The 15,340-nt window shown below is 41.6% G+C and overlaps 1 long non-coding RNA gene across 1 annotated transcript in view; it reads right to left on the reverse strand.

Annotated features, from left to right (window-relative positions):
* Window positions 1-12,598: 12,598 nt before the first annotated feature.
* Window positions 12,599-15,340, reverse strand: part of LOC127021583 (uncharacterized) — an 88,440-nt gene continuing 85,698 nt past the window's right edge. The window contains exons 2-3 of the long non-coding RNA XR_007767240.1: window positions 13,720-13,802; window positions 12,599-13,301 (exon numbers count right to left, since the gene is read on the reverse strand). This is a non-coding gene — a long non-coding RNA (uncharacterized LOC127021583). The remainder of the gene's footprint in view (window positions 13,302-13,719; window positions 13,803-15,340) is intronic.

A 15,340-nucleotide genomic window follows, 5' to 3' on the forward strand; every position in this document is an offset into this window, starting at 1 on the left:
TGCCAAGCAACTGTCAGCCCAATTATTGCAAGGTAATTCACACTAAGCAAGCAAAGCGCAGGTACATTATCAGAAGCAGACACACAGGTCCGAGGTCACCTACCACAGTAAGGAACATGCAGTCTCTGTACGCAGAAGAGAGCTGCAAGAAGATGATGAGATTATAGAGCAAAACTGAAGTGCGTTTACTGCTAGCAAAAGTAACGTGGTATTCTCTGTTTCCCAAGCAGAAGCAACTGCTCAAAGCTTACATTAACCCCCTGTAATAGTAAGAATGAAACTCAGCAGTACTCACCAGCTGAAGAGACAGAGACTGCAGCCAGTTATAAAACAGCATCTGCTAGGCAGCTCTCCCACATGTAAAAAGCAAGCCCTGGAAAAGCAAACTAGGAAAAAAGGCTCCAAGAAAAAGGGAGCCCTGCAGTGGGAGAGTTAAAAAAGGACTAGCAAGTCAAAGAGGTGCTGTTTGAACAGGGATGACCCGTGCTGTTAGAAGAGCTTAGGTCCCCTTCTAAGGAGCTAAATGCAATGGCTAGTACCCTGAAAAGAGCCCCCCCAACCCAGCAGGAGCTGAGCCCAGCACTGTTTGTCACAATGAGATATTGGCCACAGGTGAGCTGGGTGTGACCTGCCCTTCCCCAAACACAGCTGGTAAATGAACAGCTGATAATTAGCTGATAAAATGGCTCTCAGTATCAGAGACCATTTGTCTCCTTATTGCCATACTGGTCACAAAGTTGCTGGTCAGCGCAGAGCCCTTTGGGGGAGCCCTGAGGGCTCTCCTTTCTTTATGTCCTCAGCACTACCTTTTCTAAGTTACGTTTCCAGTGGAGTACAACATCACTAGTTCCCATGCTATGTTTCAGGGTGTCTAAAATTCTCCTGCTACTGCCTCCTATGCCTTGGTAGGACATAAGAAGCCTCAGGTACCTCCTGATCTCACCTGAGCACAGCTGGTGCTCTGTTCCTGCAGGCAAGGTGGGTGGGTGGGTGCTGCACTCGGTTTCCAAAGCACAGTTTTCAAACCAGTCTTCTGAGTGCAACAGGAATGCTCTGCAATATTTAGTATTCATTAGCCTAAGTGAGCATCAGTAAAGCAATTAGTGTGAAGCTGATACAGCAGTGGTTTGGGGACTGCTCTTGAGGACAGGGAGTTTGTCACAGTTGCAACTGGAGTTTCAGGAGAGTTTTCTGAGCTGGCAAATCTACCAAAAAAAGACATGTGGTGAGCCAGCTTTCAGAGATGCATAGGCTAATATCTGATGCTGTTGTTTGATTTCTCCTCTAGGAATTCAACTATATGTTGAGTAGCCCCCACATTTTGTATGATATTCCCCTGCAGGCTTCTCTGCAGTTCAAGCAGGTTTGATTTTGCATTAGAGCTCTACCTGGCCTGTGCAAATTGAACACACTGTTGGGAGTCCCCAGCAAGAGTGTTTAGCAGAGGACTAAAACTGTGGGGCACTATGGTGGCATCCTCTTCCAAACAAGGAATGAGGGAAGCACAGAGCTGAGAGCGAGTCTAGCAGGGACAGCGATTCCCTCTTGCCCTGCTCCATGCTCCCAACTGGTGTAGAAACCAATGAGACTGTTCCGGGGAGACAAATAGGGAAGGAACACGCCTAGATCCATGCAGGCTACTTAATGTACATTCTGGCTGTTAAGTCAGTTATAGTTGGGTAGCTGCTAACCATCAGTGTGATCAGCAAGAGACATGATGAAAGCCTGTGATTACCTGTAGGGAAACCGCAATCCCAGCCATGCTAAGAACGGCATGGTACCTGCAGTGAGTACCCCATAGCTGCAGATCTTTTGCAGCTACTGAGGGCCTGCTAGGAAGGATGCTTCCCACTGCGAACTCTCCTATGATCAGAAAATTCAGTCAAATTGAGTTTCTCAGAAACTTTCTCAGGAATAAGGGGTTTAGTCCAGCTGCAACTCACAGATCAAGTCATGCAGCTGAAAATCTACCACTTCGTTGGCTTTTCCAGGTAATAAGCTTCAGATATCGTCATATTTTGCTGAATGCATTTCACAGAGTGAATTCTGACATGCAAAGTCAAAGCTCTGCTGCTAGTGTGCTGTCATCAGCCTTGTCTAAACTGACCCAAGTAATTCCCGCTCTAATTCTGATGAAGCAGAGCGCTGCAGTCGGCTGAGAGGAAAGGGGCTATTTCAGGAAGAAGTGACTAAGTTAAACCAAGTTAGACTGTACAGGTGAGCTCAGTTGTTCTTTACAGCTCTAAGTGCAATTGCAATTCATTCAGTATTTAACAATGAATCTTTCTTGTTACTTGAGAAAATACAGTCTATTCTCTTTTTGATGTATTTACTGAAAAGTACTGGCAAGCACAGGAAGTGAAGAGTTAAAACAATACTAACAGCTAAATCACAGAAAAACATGAGTAGTGGAACATCACATAGCAACAAGAGAATTATGACGAAGAAATGATTATAGTGTAGAAAGGGCACAAAAGAGCAATATAAAAGACTGAGTTATAAAAAGAATTTCATGTAAGGGGAAAATATACATAAATAGGGAAGATGCAGAGAGCTAAAGAAAATGCTTTCAAAACTCTGAAATCTTTGGCAGAATCTTAGCACGGAATTATAATATTTTACAATATTTTGTTTTACAAAAAGTTTTCAGAGTTCTGCAAATTTCTGTTTATAGACCTTATAGAGTATCAAGGAAAAAACTTAAAGGTTTTTTTCTGATTTGCTCTCTAAAAGAACAACTGGAGACTTTGTGAGTCTTTAGGAGACTTCCCCCATTGATTTAAACACCCCACTGGTGGCAAATCTGCCACTTCTTCCTCAAAGCTGTTTCAAATATTAATTACACTCACAAAAAAACTGAATCTTATTTCCAATGCAAACTTCACTGACTTTTTCTATTCTCTGCTGTGAAATCAGACTCAGGCTACTAACAGGGTAAGTGAATTTTTTAAGGAACAGATTATTTTTTAAAATTGCTCTCTGAACTTCTTTTAAAGAATGAGCATTGGAACAATGGTCACAGTTTACATTAATTCAATACAGTTCTATACATTATGAGAATTTATATATATATTTTACATCACATACACTTAGGAAGGCATGGAAGGGCATCGCTCATTTGCACAGCTTTCCAAAGCCTCTGGAACATCCCAACAGTCTTACACTTCCCTCAAGTCCTTGGATTATCCAGGAGTCTGCTGCCTATCAGGACTACGGGGTGAGACATGGTGAAGGACAGTCACTTCTTGGCAACTTCTCACCGCCAGTCTCCACACCAATCCCTGCATTCAGAGATAATAGTTGGGGTGATGCTTAATAAAGTATTTTCAAAGTGTTTCCCAGCTTGCATTAAAAAGACCTCATTGCAGCTTGGTTATCTGATAAGGCACCTTCTGGGAATCTTGTTTTCTGGTTTCCTATCTCTCTTTTTAAATTCTTTCCCTCTTAGTGCCAAAAGAGAAGAATTTATGTTTGGAAAGGCAGGGAGGCGGGGAGATGGTTGTGGCATTGCCGTTGGCAGATTTCGTGCACTCAGACCCACAGTGCACCAGGGAAATTGTGACTACTGCGATGAGAGTAAGGGCTGAAAGCTGTCTGGAGAGGGGATTAACCTCATGCCAGGCTGTTCACCTCAAATCCAAGCTTCAAAGGTTAGGCTGGATGGGTCCCAAAAGCTAAAGGCTTCCCTACAGAGGTGGATAGTGGACTTACAGCAATGGCACAATGAGCCATAGCAGCTCCATCTCTGTGGAGGAGAGAAATTCCCCCCAGAATGAGGGGTCAAAATAATCTCTTTAGCCCTAACTGCAAATGAACCAATTTCCAAGGCAATATTCTTAGACCTGAAAAGCCTCTCTTTCACAGAAAATAAATTCCAGCAGGAATGCTATGGAGGGGTGGGGGGGGCAGGAAATCCATCTCGAAGAAAATAATTATTTAGAAATCTTAAAATCTGGGAAGGAAACTTATTTTGAAAATATATGTTTCTTCCAAAGCAAACATTACCCCTTCAGCAGCTCCCTCCACATCCTCCCCTGAGAGCGCTCAGGGTGACTGCAGAAATACTGCAAACAGCGGGGCTGAAGAGTGGCAGAACAAGAAGTCATAGAGGGTGTAGTGAACAATATAGCCCTAAGTTAAAAAACTCGCATTTCCTCATTGTATCCCACTGAAGATGTAAGTGCTTTTTTCAAACCAGCATATCAGTCCATAAACAGATGGAAGTCTAAGGCTCACCCCCTCTTAAAAAAGCACCATTCCTATCCTACAGCCATACAACCCGCATAAGCAGTGTCCGTAAAACATTCTCCTATTATGGTCCAGGACATTACAGCTACAAAAGAGTTGCTATCAAACTCAACTGGTTTTTATGCATCCCGTGGGCAATCTTACCATCGTCGTCTTAACCAGAGGCAGTTCCAGCTCTCTTGGGGCAGCCAAGGGCTGCAGCAGGACCTGCGCTGCTTCTCAGGAATTGGGGGAATGGCAAGAAGATCTCCTGCAGGAACACGGGAGACATCATGGGTCTGGGAGCCTGATGAGGTCTGGTCTTGATGGAAAACTGCCATATGAATAGCCCCACTCTACACTTTCCCATGGCAAATCCAGTTCCTTCTCCATTATTCCCTATTCTCTGTGTTACCATAGTTGCACCACTAGAAATCATCCTCAAAGGGATGGTTCTGCTACACAGGGGATGGAGTAAGGAGGCATCTGAGAAAGGGGCTGCAAGAGGGGAGATCTGCACTCACCAAGCAGGGACAAGGCAGGGACGGGCACAGAAACTGGGCTGAGCATAAAGATGCATGGCCACAGCCACCACTTGGTTTGTATTTTACTTCCAGGGCAGGTCCCCACCTTAGGCAACTGCCTACTTAACCTGTGCCTGAAGCCTTTGTGATAGGGCCTGTCTTGTGAACTGTGGCCCTAAAAAAAATCCTACGGGGTAGCTGTTTCCCTTGAGGAATCGGTTGGGGAGCATTTCCAGGAGCTGGAGACTGTGCTGAAATCAATCAAGTTAAATGGTGGTATATGAGAATAGGAATGAATAAACCTCGAGGGATATCATTTGTCATTTACTGTACTTGTTAAAAGTTACAAAACAGCAGTTCAGCAGAGGTTAGAGAAAGGACAATGCAAGAACACAAACTTTCAACCCATTTCCGAAACTGCTTACAGCTCCAGTATTTTCCAGGAAGATGAAAAATTCATAATGAGGAAAATAATAAGGATTAAAATGAAACATTTTATTTTTTTTTAATGTCAAAGTAATAAGCTATTCAGACCTTTCAATTGCCAGCAACCATTGCTTATAAGGTGAGAGATCCTGATCCAGTCATCAAGGATTTTTGGACAATAAAATGTCCATGAATAAACACACAAAAGCGATAATAAAGAAAACTGCACAGCCAGAGGTCAGACATACTTTATACTAGGAGCTGAACTCTGATAATTCACAGTAGATTAAATTCAGCAGCAGTAGAGGCTTAGCAAGAAATTTGGATGTTAGGAAGATTTAAGCTGGGAATAGGCCTTATTCTTATTTTACCAAAGGCCAGACGTAGACTCATACATGTTTATGAGGAAAAAGCAAAAGTGACTGAATTTCAAAGAATGGGCTGCGTAGAAAATAGTTTGGGTATAGCAGGGTCTATGGAAAATGCTGTCAAAAGTTAGAGGGCAATAACTCAAATTTTCATCAGTAACTTTCAACTTTACTTCCAAATGTCAAAAGCCAAAAACCATGGCTAAGAATACTAAGTACAGAATGGTTTTTGAGCACATACTTTTCATCTTCCAATATGAAACTGAGAATTTTGAAAGAAAGCAAATGTTTACAATCACAATTTTTGTTACTCAATATCAAGCTTTTGACTTAAAAATGTTTTGAGGGATGTTTTTCATTCATTATGCTTTAAAGTCCAATTCCATTTCCTTTGGAAATAACACACGTCTTTGATTGTAGAGGCTGGCAGAAATCTTCAGAGCAAAGCAAGAGACTCGGTAGCTCAGGGCTACACTGTGCCACCCCTGAGTGAAGTCTGCGTGGCACAGCAAGCAAGGCATCAGGCTGAGGACCAAACAGCAGCGTTCTCCTGGATTTGCTCCAAAGCAAGTGTGACCCTGTGCTCATCACTGCCTCCCTTCCCCTGCCTGCCTTCATCCATCTTACGTACTTATGCTATATGCTTTCATGGCACGAGACTGTGGCTTGCAGAGCTGCTGCCATGGACTGCTAGGTCCCACATAAACTATGAAAGCACCTAGATTTAGCAGAGAATTTCTTTTGGCAATTGCAGACTTCACATCGAAGAGTCCATCTTGGCATTTACTCTGAAATAAGGTAATTCTTTGTGGGCCAAGAAGCCCCTTCCATGTGGCAGAGCCCCACAGCCGTTCCCATACCATCGCATGGATGGTTCAGGGATTCTGTAGGAGGTTTCTGTGCAGAGGAATTGCAGGCTGAAATTTTCCAGTGACAGGAGGAAAGGGAATTTGCAGGGCAGTGGGGCAAAACTGCCTGTCATTATTATTAGCAGGTGAGTACTACTGTAGGCATGTGCTGTCAGAGTTAAATTACAGCCTGCTGAGATCTTTAGCTATTCCTGTCCATAGTCTATTCTTGAGAGGCAGTTGCTGTTGAAGAGACGATATAATTTTGATACCTGCTTAATTTGTGTACCTATATCCTGCCTGACAGAATGATTTCTCTAGCTTTATAAATGGATCCGTGTTCCTCTCAATTGGCATTCACTCCTCTTGCTGCAAGAGCATTCGTCTGCCTGAAATCTTTAGAGAAACAGTTCATAGGGAGCAGTTAATTGTGATCTCTCTCAAAAAAATTAGTCCCTATTTTTCCTCTGACAAATGAAGACATTGTTCCAACAACATTTTCCTTCTCCACTGACAGTGCTAAATATTTATATCCTGTGCCTCCTAGAAATGCTAGTCTCCTCATGAATAAACACCAGGCTAACAACGAGCAGCTTCCAAGAAGGACGCAGGGTGCAGCTGACCTGTTCACATTCCTTCCCCATTTTAAAAACCAGGTTCCCCATGACAGCCATTTAAAATCAACACTGATCCTGATACCTGACCTGAGTTTTTTGTGTTTGCCAGAAAACACAGTTAAATAGGCCCATCTCGGCAGTATGTAACAAAGAAGCCCAAGCCTTGCATTGTAAAATGTTACAACCCAAGCCACATATTAAAAACGCAGAAATGAAATGAATGCGTTGTTGGTTAGCCTTGGTAAACACATCCCATTTCTGCCAGTTCCCGTTTCATTGTGCGAGGAAGTATTGGCGTAGCATTCCTCTTCACTCTCCTGGTCTTTGCAGGTTGACCTTTTTAGCATAGGGGCTCTAATTTGAAGGGGAAGGTTCCCCTATTAACCACCAGGGCCTGATCCAGCGGCCAGCCCATTGCTGTCAATGGAAAGGCCTCGTGTTTGGTGAATGTGTGTTCAAAACCTCTGCACTCTCAGCTTTCCACGTGTTTTTTCACCAAAGCATGTGCTGGGCTGGGAGCTACTCAGCTTCCCAGACAAGGCAAAGCTACTGAGCAGCCCCGGCCACACACCTCCAGCAGCACCAAGCAGCAGTGAGCCTTCATCCCCAAAGCAAAGCTTTTACTCTCTTCTACATTTTTATTTCAAGTTTAAAAGAAGGAACAAAGGAAGAAAATAAAATTATGATGGCTGCTGATGTTATTTTCACCATTTACCATTTTTATTCTTCTGCAGTTTAGGATTACTTCATGCACTGGGAAACAGATGCATCAGCTCTGCTTCTGTCCAAGCCCTCTATCTCCCCAGGACTCCACCTACAGCAAGGTCATTTACAAAGATGTCAAAATGATCATACAATTACATTTATAAGGTTCCTTTGTTGTAAAGAGTATCAGAAAGGCAGCCAATTTACAGCAGGAGAAGAGCTTTGTATTCTAATTACTGCAAAGTAGGACTCAAGCAATAATCAAACTAAATAGGTTTTCTCTTCCGGGAGGTGAGCATATGAGCCGATGTGGAGATTTCTTGTTGCATTAAGGGACCAGTTAGACAATTGGCTAAAACTACAGCACTACTCCCAAAAGGGGCAGTCCCACGCTCTCTACTCATATGGCTATTCAGTATTTTTCCACATTTTAGGATTATTTTCCCTTTTGCTTATGCAGCTGTAGTTGTTGTCATATTTACATTGTCTCCTCTTTCTGCTTTCCTTCTCAAACTTCCAGTTACTGTGAGCCCATCATAACCCTTCATGAAGTTCCCAGCTTCTGTGTCTGCCATGAATACAGCACTGCCCTCTCCTTCACAGGGCTTTTCAATCCTCAAAACCCAGTCCCCTCTGGAAGAACTGAGCAGCCTGCAGCAATCTCTCCTTCAGCTTTAGCCCTCTTATTATCACACGCAACTCCCATTTGAAATTAGCCCATCAATATTTAACTTCCATCATTACATCTGGTATGGAAAATGCATACTCCCATCCCTTGTTTGCTTGCTCCCACCGAGCGCCTCTGGAAATGATTCCTTTGATGTTGGGTAACAAGCACATGCCTAAGTAAGGTAAACAAAGTTCTACATAGCTTCTCCTAGAAAATAATGCAAAAATTTCCCATCTTTTCTGCACAAGCAATTACAATTCCTCTGCGTGACTCCAGAGGAGCATGTTTCTGCTGCTAAAGAAATTTCTACACTATTTCTTTTATAGATGAACTAGCCTATGTGGGAGCCAACCCCTCCTAAATATTTCCCTGCAAGCTGCATTAGCACAAGTTAGGTAAGCCACTGAATGGCATGAATAGTCCGAAGTCCATGGAAGTCCACTCGCACCGAGCCCACGGCAGGAGCTCAATTCTGTTATTTAAAAACACTGAAAGTGTTCAGCTGTTGAGTTCCATTTCTCAGTACTTCCAGTACCATTTTCCAGATGGCAAGGAAACAGAACACTTCATGTTTAAACAATTGCTTTATTTTGATCCCAAGAACACTTACTGAAGAAAAAAAAACCAAACCAACCTCTTTTCTCTGGACACAAAATTTTATCAGAAATTACCTACTTTGCCAAGATCCCATCTGCACAACATTATTTGATTCTGTGTAAAAAGGAATCCAGAAGCATCATTGCTAATAGTGTTTAGACCTCAGATAAATATGTTTATTTATTTATTTTCTTAAAGATTAGCTTTTAAATCCTCACAGTTGCCTGACTTTTCCCAACAGCCTAGTAGAACTTCTGTTTTATTTAAAGGTCTATCACCACCTCTCAGTGCAGCATTAAGAAAACACTGCAATGTGCCATTAGTCCAGAGCTTGGATAGGGCAGATGAGCTTTTTTAGTAGCTGTACTGTATTAATGCCTTGTTAGGGTTTCTTCTGTCTCCTGCTAATAGGAATAACCTCTGGAGCAACAGCAATTTATCCATACATCTAGCTCACACTGCTTGTCACAGTTAGTAACAGCTGATAACCCTCTTGGGCTGCTTTTCATCTTCCGTAGAAGCGCTCTCATTCTAGAATACATTATTTTAACCTGTCAGAGTATAAACAGGACAATTACTTAGACCAATGTAGGCTGAAAGCGTTGATAACTAAAGTTAAATCCAGCATTGTCACTCTAATGTGTTCATGTTAAACCAAGCACAATGAGGCAGCTTGCCTTCTCAAATGAAAACATTTGTCAAACTCGCTAATTCAAAATCGACCTAGTGCAGATCTCTTGATTTGCACTGCTTGCCCAGAAGCCCAGGAAAGCAGCAATGGAAACACTGAACTGATTATTGGGGCAAAAAGAGAAAATTATCAAGCAGAAAGAATCAAGCTGGCTTGTGTCTGTGAAGGGAGAACTCACCAGACTCCAGGAACAACCACAGCAACTCACCCATTGCACTTGGGTTTTATAAGACTTGCACAAAATCCAGGCCTGCCTCTGTACTCCTGAACACTCAGGAACACTATCTGGTCACTGGGTATTTCTGAGTCCACAAAACCTGCTATAGCTGCTTCTGCATCCTTCTCTAACCTATTTCCTACTGGCGCATGCAGCTGTGTTAACAGCAACATCGCTTTGCTCAACAGACCGCCAGCAGTAAAACTCCAGCCCACACACTGCATGCAGCTCACCTACTCTTGCTGACCAATTTCTTCGAAGAGACAGGGCAAAAGATGTCAACACCATTTCCTTCCCCACATCCCACCCCTCCTACAGCACCTCTGTCTCGCTTATCCCATGGGCACAACATTTCCTGCCAAGCAGAGTCAGCGGCAATGCTGCTCTCTAAACTTTCTGCTTTCTTCTTCAGGGACTAGCCTCGGTGCTCTCTCTCAGATTTGATCTTTCTCTTCTGGCTCCTTCCTCTCCTTATTCAAACCTAAAACTAACTCCCCTGAAATCACCCTCCCTGAAGTCTCTGCTGACCAGACCTGGGGATTTGTTCTCCATCCTCAGCTTCCTTAAGCATTCTGCTGCTTTGATGCTATTGCCTACAGTTGCCTTCTACTTAAATGTTCTACTTCACCTGTTTAGGCATTAGCCCCTGATCCAGCTCTGTTCAAACTGTGTTGAGACCTTGTTACTTCATCCTTCCTGACAGTTTGTAAAAAGTCCTTAAAGAAATGTAGATCCAAATGCCCTATATCTGCTGCATCCCACCTGCTAAAAACAATCCCCAGGGTTGTGTGGTATTCTCTTTGACACCAGCACTCCAGGGAGGAACAAAGCAACACACTGTTACTGAACCTAAAAGGATTATGAATATAGTCTGAGTAAAAACATGATCTCATGTAGGTCTTTGTATCAAATTCTCACAAGACACTCCATATTGGCTAAAAATTTTACGCAAAAATTCAGATGAAGCAAAGTGATGACTTTCTTTGTCTCCCCAGGATGTACCACAGCAAAATGGCAGGATTGCTCACAATCCGGACCTGGGACCAAGCTGAATTTTGTACTACCTTGTTATGCTATGCCTAATTACACATTAAAATATCTTGACATTTGGAAATGTAAACATCCCAGCTGGAAATAAACGGGCATCATTGATTAGATTCCTCTCTTATGTAATTGCCATAAGCACTATTTTCCTGTAATACTTAGCCCGGTTCTCATTTCCCTGTGATTGTGAGCAAGACAAAGGTTTGCTTACAGTGATCTGACAACTAATATGAAGACTTTGAATTGAAAAACATCTGTAACTTATTCCTGATTGTGTTCCTTAAAGTTTTTAAATGCCCATCAGTTATGAAATTTTTTATGAAATTATATACCTTTTATAATTTCCTTAAGTTTATAGCATTTGTAATTTTTTTCCCAATTGTTTTATTTCCATTACACTAACCATACCCTTCAATCTAACATTCAGATGCTAACACATCCTTTTATAATAGTTTGGGCAAGTAATTATAATAACAAACATATGTGCAGCTAATTGCTTGCACCTCTGGATAAAGCCTTTAACCCGTGCTTTTCAGTAAGACTGTTTAACTGGAAAAACAAGAGTGAAAATTAATGACCATACAAGTGCAATATGAAAATAACTGGACACAGGAGCTCACAAATAACCACCCATCAAGGCAGAAGGACTGGGGTTCAGATATTTTCAAGCACAAAAGGGAATGAAATGCTGGTTTGGTCCCATTCAATGTTAATATTATCAGTGCCCCTCCACTGATGAGACTGACAGAGAAGATACGATTTAATAAGCCACAGTCCATTTAAAGTCTCAGGTTTATTAGATGTAGAGGCTAGCAACATAAATGTTTAAAATGCAATCAGAAAAGTTATAGATGGATTCATTGAATATTTCTCCTGCAAAAGCCTGTGCCACAGAAAGTGAGAAAATATGTAGGATTTTTACATATAGCACAGCCTCTTACTGCACTGTAAGCCAAACACTTGACACACAGGTTAAGTTAATATATCCTTCCAGCTTCTCTTTGCACAGTTTTTCTCTCTTCTTATACTTGTCTTTATATCATTTCTCTTCCCTTTCTAATTTGTAAACACAGTTTCAAAGTCTCAGTTCGTTTCACAGTCTTCATTCAACTCTGCTATGACTGGTTCTTTAAAAGGCCAAAGTCCTTATTCATCACTCTGTTACTCTTTTAATGTCTACAGCTTGTTCTTTCCTACTATTTGCTTCTTTATTTTACTAAGAACTAAACCCAAAAGTATCGGTTTGACAAGGGAGAGAATGTATTTTCCACTGTTGCATTCTTCCCACTCCTTTGGGTACCTCTAACAGTCTCTAAGATCTGTCTGAAATTACAGACAGCAGTTTAGCAAACCAGGGAACTAATCCCCATCCAACCTTTGCAACCCTGGTATCTTCCTGAACTGCAGGCTGTGGGCCCACTGAGAGAAATAAATAACCTATGTACCTGTCAAAAAACTCACCAACATACCACCACTATCATTGTACTGGATAACTACAGCTAGAAAATTCTTCTTTAAACTAAAAGAACATGGTTATTTCCATTTAGTTCATACTTATGTCATTTTAGCACAGAATAATTTTAAAATGTCATTTTCTTCTTCATTTTTGCTTTTTACTTTCAACGATAAAAAGAGAGGTATTTATTTGTTAAAAAATATTGCTATCGAATATCCAATAGAGGCCTAAGCACAATGCTGTATTGAACATAGTGCTGAAGGGCAGAAGCCTTGCAATCTTACTTGGGTATATCACATGCAGCATAATGAAGAACACAAGGCTGATAATTGCAATAAAACCTTGACGAAGCAATCTCATTGTGGCATGATGGGGGAGTGAAAGTAGTTATAAACAGGGGGAAATGCCAATAAATATCAAATGTAAAAGAGAGAAAGTTGGCATCAATACACTAGAACCCCGGAATGACACAAAATTAATAAGGGAAGCAAAAGGACAACTGAAGAAATCAATGGTCAATAAAGCTAAGGACAATAAAATGAAGTTTATAAAGTGTATTGTAACAAAGAGTATCTAACCAACAGCTACTGGTCCATTACCACTATGGAAATGATAACATTGTCAATAATACTGCAAGAAAGACAACTATGTTCAATAAACACTTCTGTTCTGTGTTTCAGCTAATGCCAGTGATGTAGCCTTACAACAGATCAATGCTGATTAAATACTTCATTTTCCAGTAATAATTAATTGATAAGGATGTTAAACACCATCTCTTACAATCAGAATCTTTAACCAGCAATCCAGACAATTTATATCCAGGAGTTTAAAGGCTCTGGCTGAAGACTTCTTATGCTCTTTTTCAGTCGATCTTCAACATTCACAAAATTCCGGGCTCCAGTAAAGTTACTCTTCTCACAATGTTTAAGGGATTCAAGCAAAATGAATTAATTGATTATGGGCTTCAAAGCAAGAAACCAAATTGTCAAAAAAAAAAAAAAAGAATAAAGAATAGATGATCTGGGATTTAACTGATAAAGAATTAAGAGAAAGTACTTCAAGCAAACTCTAAGCAATGGCAATGACCACTAATTCAAGGAAAACAGACACTTTGTGTTGTAAAAGATTACGAAGTTACTCAATAAGGATAATAGCCCTGACTAAACAAGAATTCTCCCACTCCATTTGGCATGGCCTCCCACACATTTTGGCAAAGAAAACAGAACAATCCAAATCTATTGAAACAGACATTAAACACGTGTCAAAGAGATGCAACCACTGACTGGAGAAACTCTTAGACCAACGTAGCCAAGACAAACACTGCCCTACCTGGACAGGTCACATCCTCCCATCTTCCTCTGCTCTCTCTTGCCGTCTTCGTACCCAGCTATGCTCCTTACAGGCAGCAAAAGCTGTGGATCACGTTGAAGGAAATAATTTGAAATTCAGTGCAATGCAGTTAATATACAGCAGGGCTGAGAAAACATTTTCTGAGTGACACTGAATTTATGGACAGGGGCATTGGCGAAGTAAGAACAGAGGCTTTGCTGTAGAACTTTGTGGATCAATGTACAAATTGTTATTCTCATTGTTCAGTAGAACAATTACTAAAATCCATTTGCCGGTAAATGTGCCTTGTCTTGTAAATCATTGGGTCATTAACCTTAACAATGTCAGTGTGTTGTCACTATCCAATTCAATTAAATTACTGACCAAGGTAATACCTAAAAGCACATTTCAGAGAAAGGGATCTACTATTATATTATCTATGACGACACTTAGCAATATCTTAATTTTGTACCTGGAAATAGGAATATATCCTAAAACTCAGGTAATATATTCTAAAAGCCAGGTGAAGAGATACACAAACAGGCTGAACAGATGAAATGGGAAGGGAAAGGTTAGAAAAAGAGGAAGAGGGGAAGAGAGGGAGAGAATGGAAAATGGTACCGAGCAATCACCTCCAAGGGGTCATATGTGCATTGTTATGTGCCATATTTCAATGTTGCTTGAGGTCAGAAGACAGGGACGCAGAATTTTCTCCTAGCCATCAGTTATTAAATCTGGCAACCTGCCTTAGCAAATGTCCAGTGATGCTGTTTCTAAAAAGGGGCACTCTCTCCACCATGCCAGAGTGAGTAATACAGCAGCGTATGGAAAGGGTGAAGAAAGTCCCCGATGCCCTTCCCAGGCCAGCAGCGCAGCACAAGCCCGGCAGTCTGTCTAACTTGGAGGGGAAAGAGCAGCTGCTGATTTCCAGTTTCATTTGAAAAAAACAACTGTATGTGCGATGCATGAAGGCTGGTAAGCTGCTCTCATCACACTAAGGAGTCTCATTTAGATGTTTTTCTATTGCATGCTTCCACGCATATATTCTCACATTTCAGGCAGATTCTCAGCCCACACTTCAGAGCAGGAAAATATTCCTGGGTTTTTTTGCTCCCTCTGTTTTCCTCCAGTTTCCTCCTTACCTCTCAGAAACCACAGGCTTTATGACACAAAGGCACAAACAGGCAGGCTCAATGAGGTAGCTTATAGCTATCATTATATGACTCTTGCTTTTCCATAGCCCAAGACTTCACCACACTAGGTGCTGTAGAAAGCACAAAAAGAAAGAGATGCCATCAGAGAGATGCCAGAGGGTTGCGGGCAGATGGCTGGAGAGTATGTAGAAGCCACAAGACCATGTTTGTCAGTACATCAGGCAATAAGCAGCCTAGCCACTGACAGGCTTTCTGTAAACAGGACAGCAAACAAGTTTGCCTTACTCTAGGGTCTCTGGTCAAGGCATTGAATTGCAATGGAGAACTCAGCCCCATTTATTAAACCTCAACAATCCTGTAGAGTGTCCTTGCTGGACACTTGTTGGGGTAGGTCTGCCAAGGTGGAATGCTTTACCTTGAATGTGTAATTTCTAGATATCCCAAATTATGGAGGGCTTCCTCAGGGA

Source organism: Gymnogyps californianus, chromosome 13, assembly GCF_018139145.2.
Source record: "Gymnogyps californianus isolate 813 chromosome 13, ASM1813914v2, whole genome shotgun sequence".
NCBI classification, from domain to species: domain Eukaryota; kingdom Metazoa; phylum Chordata; class Aves; order Accipitriformes; family Cathartidae; genus Gymnogyps; species Gymnogyps californianus.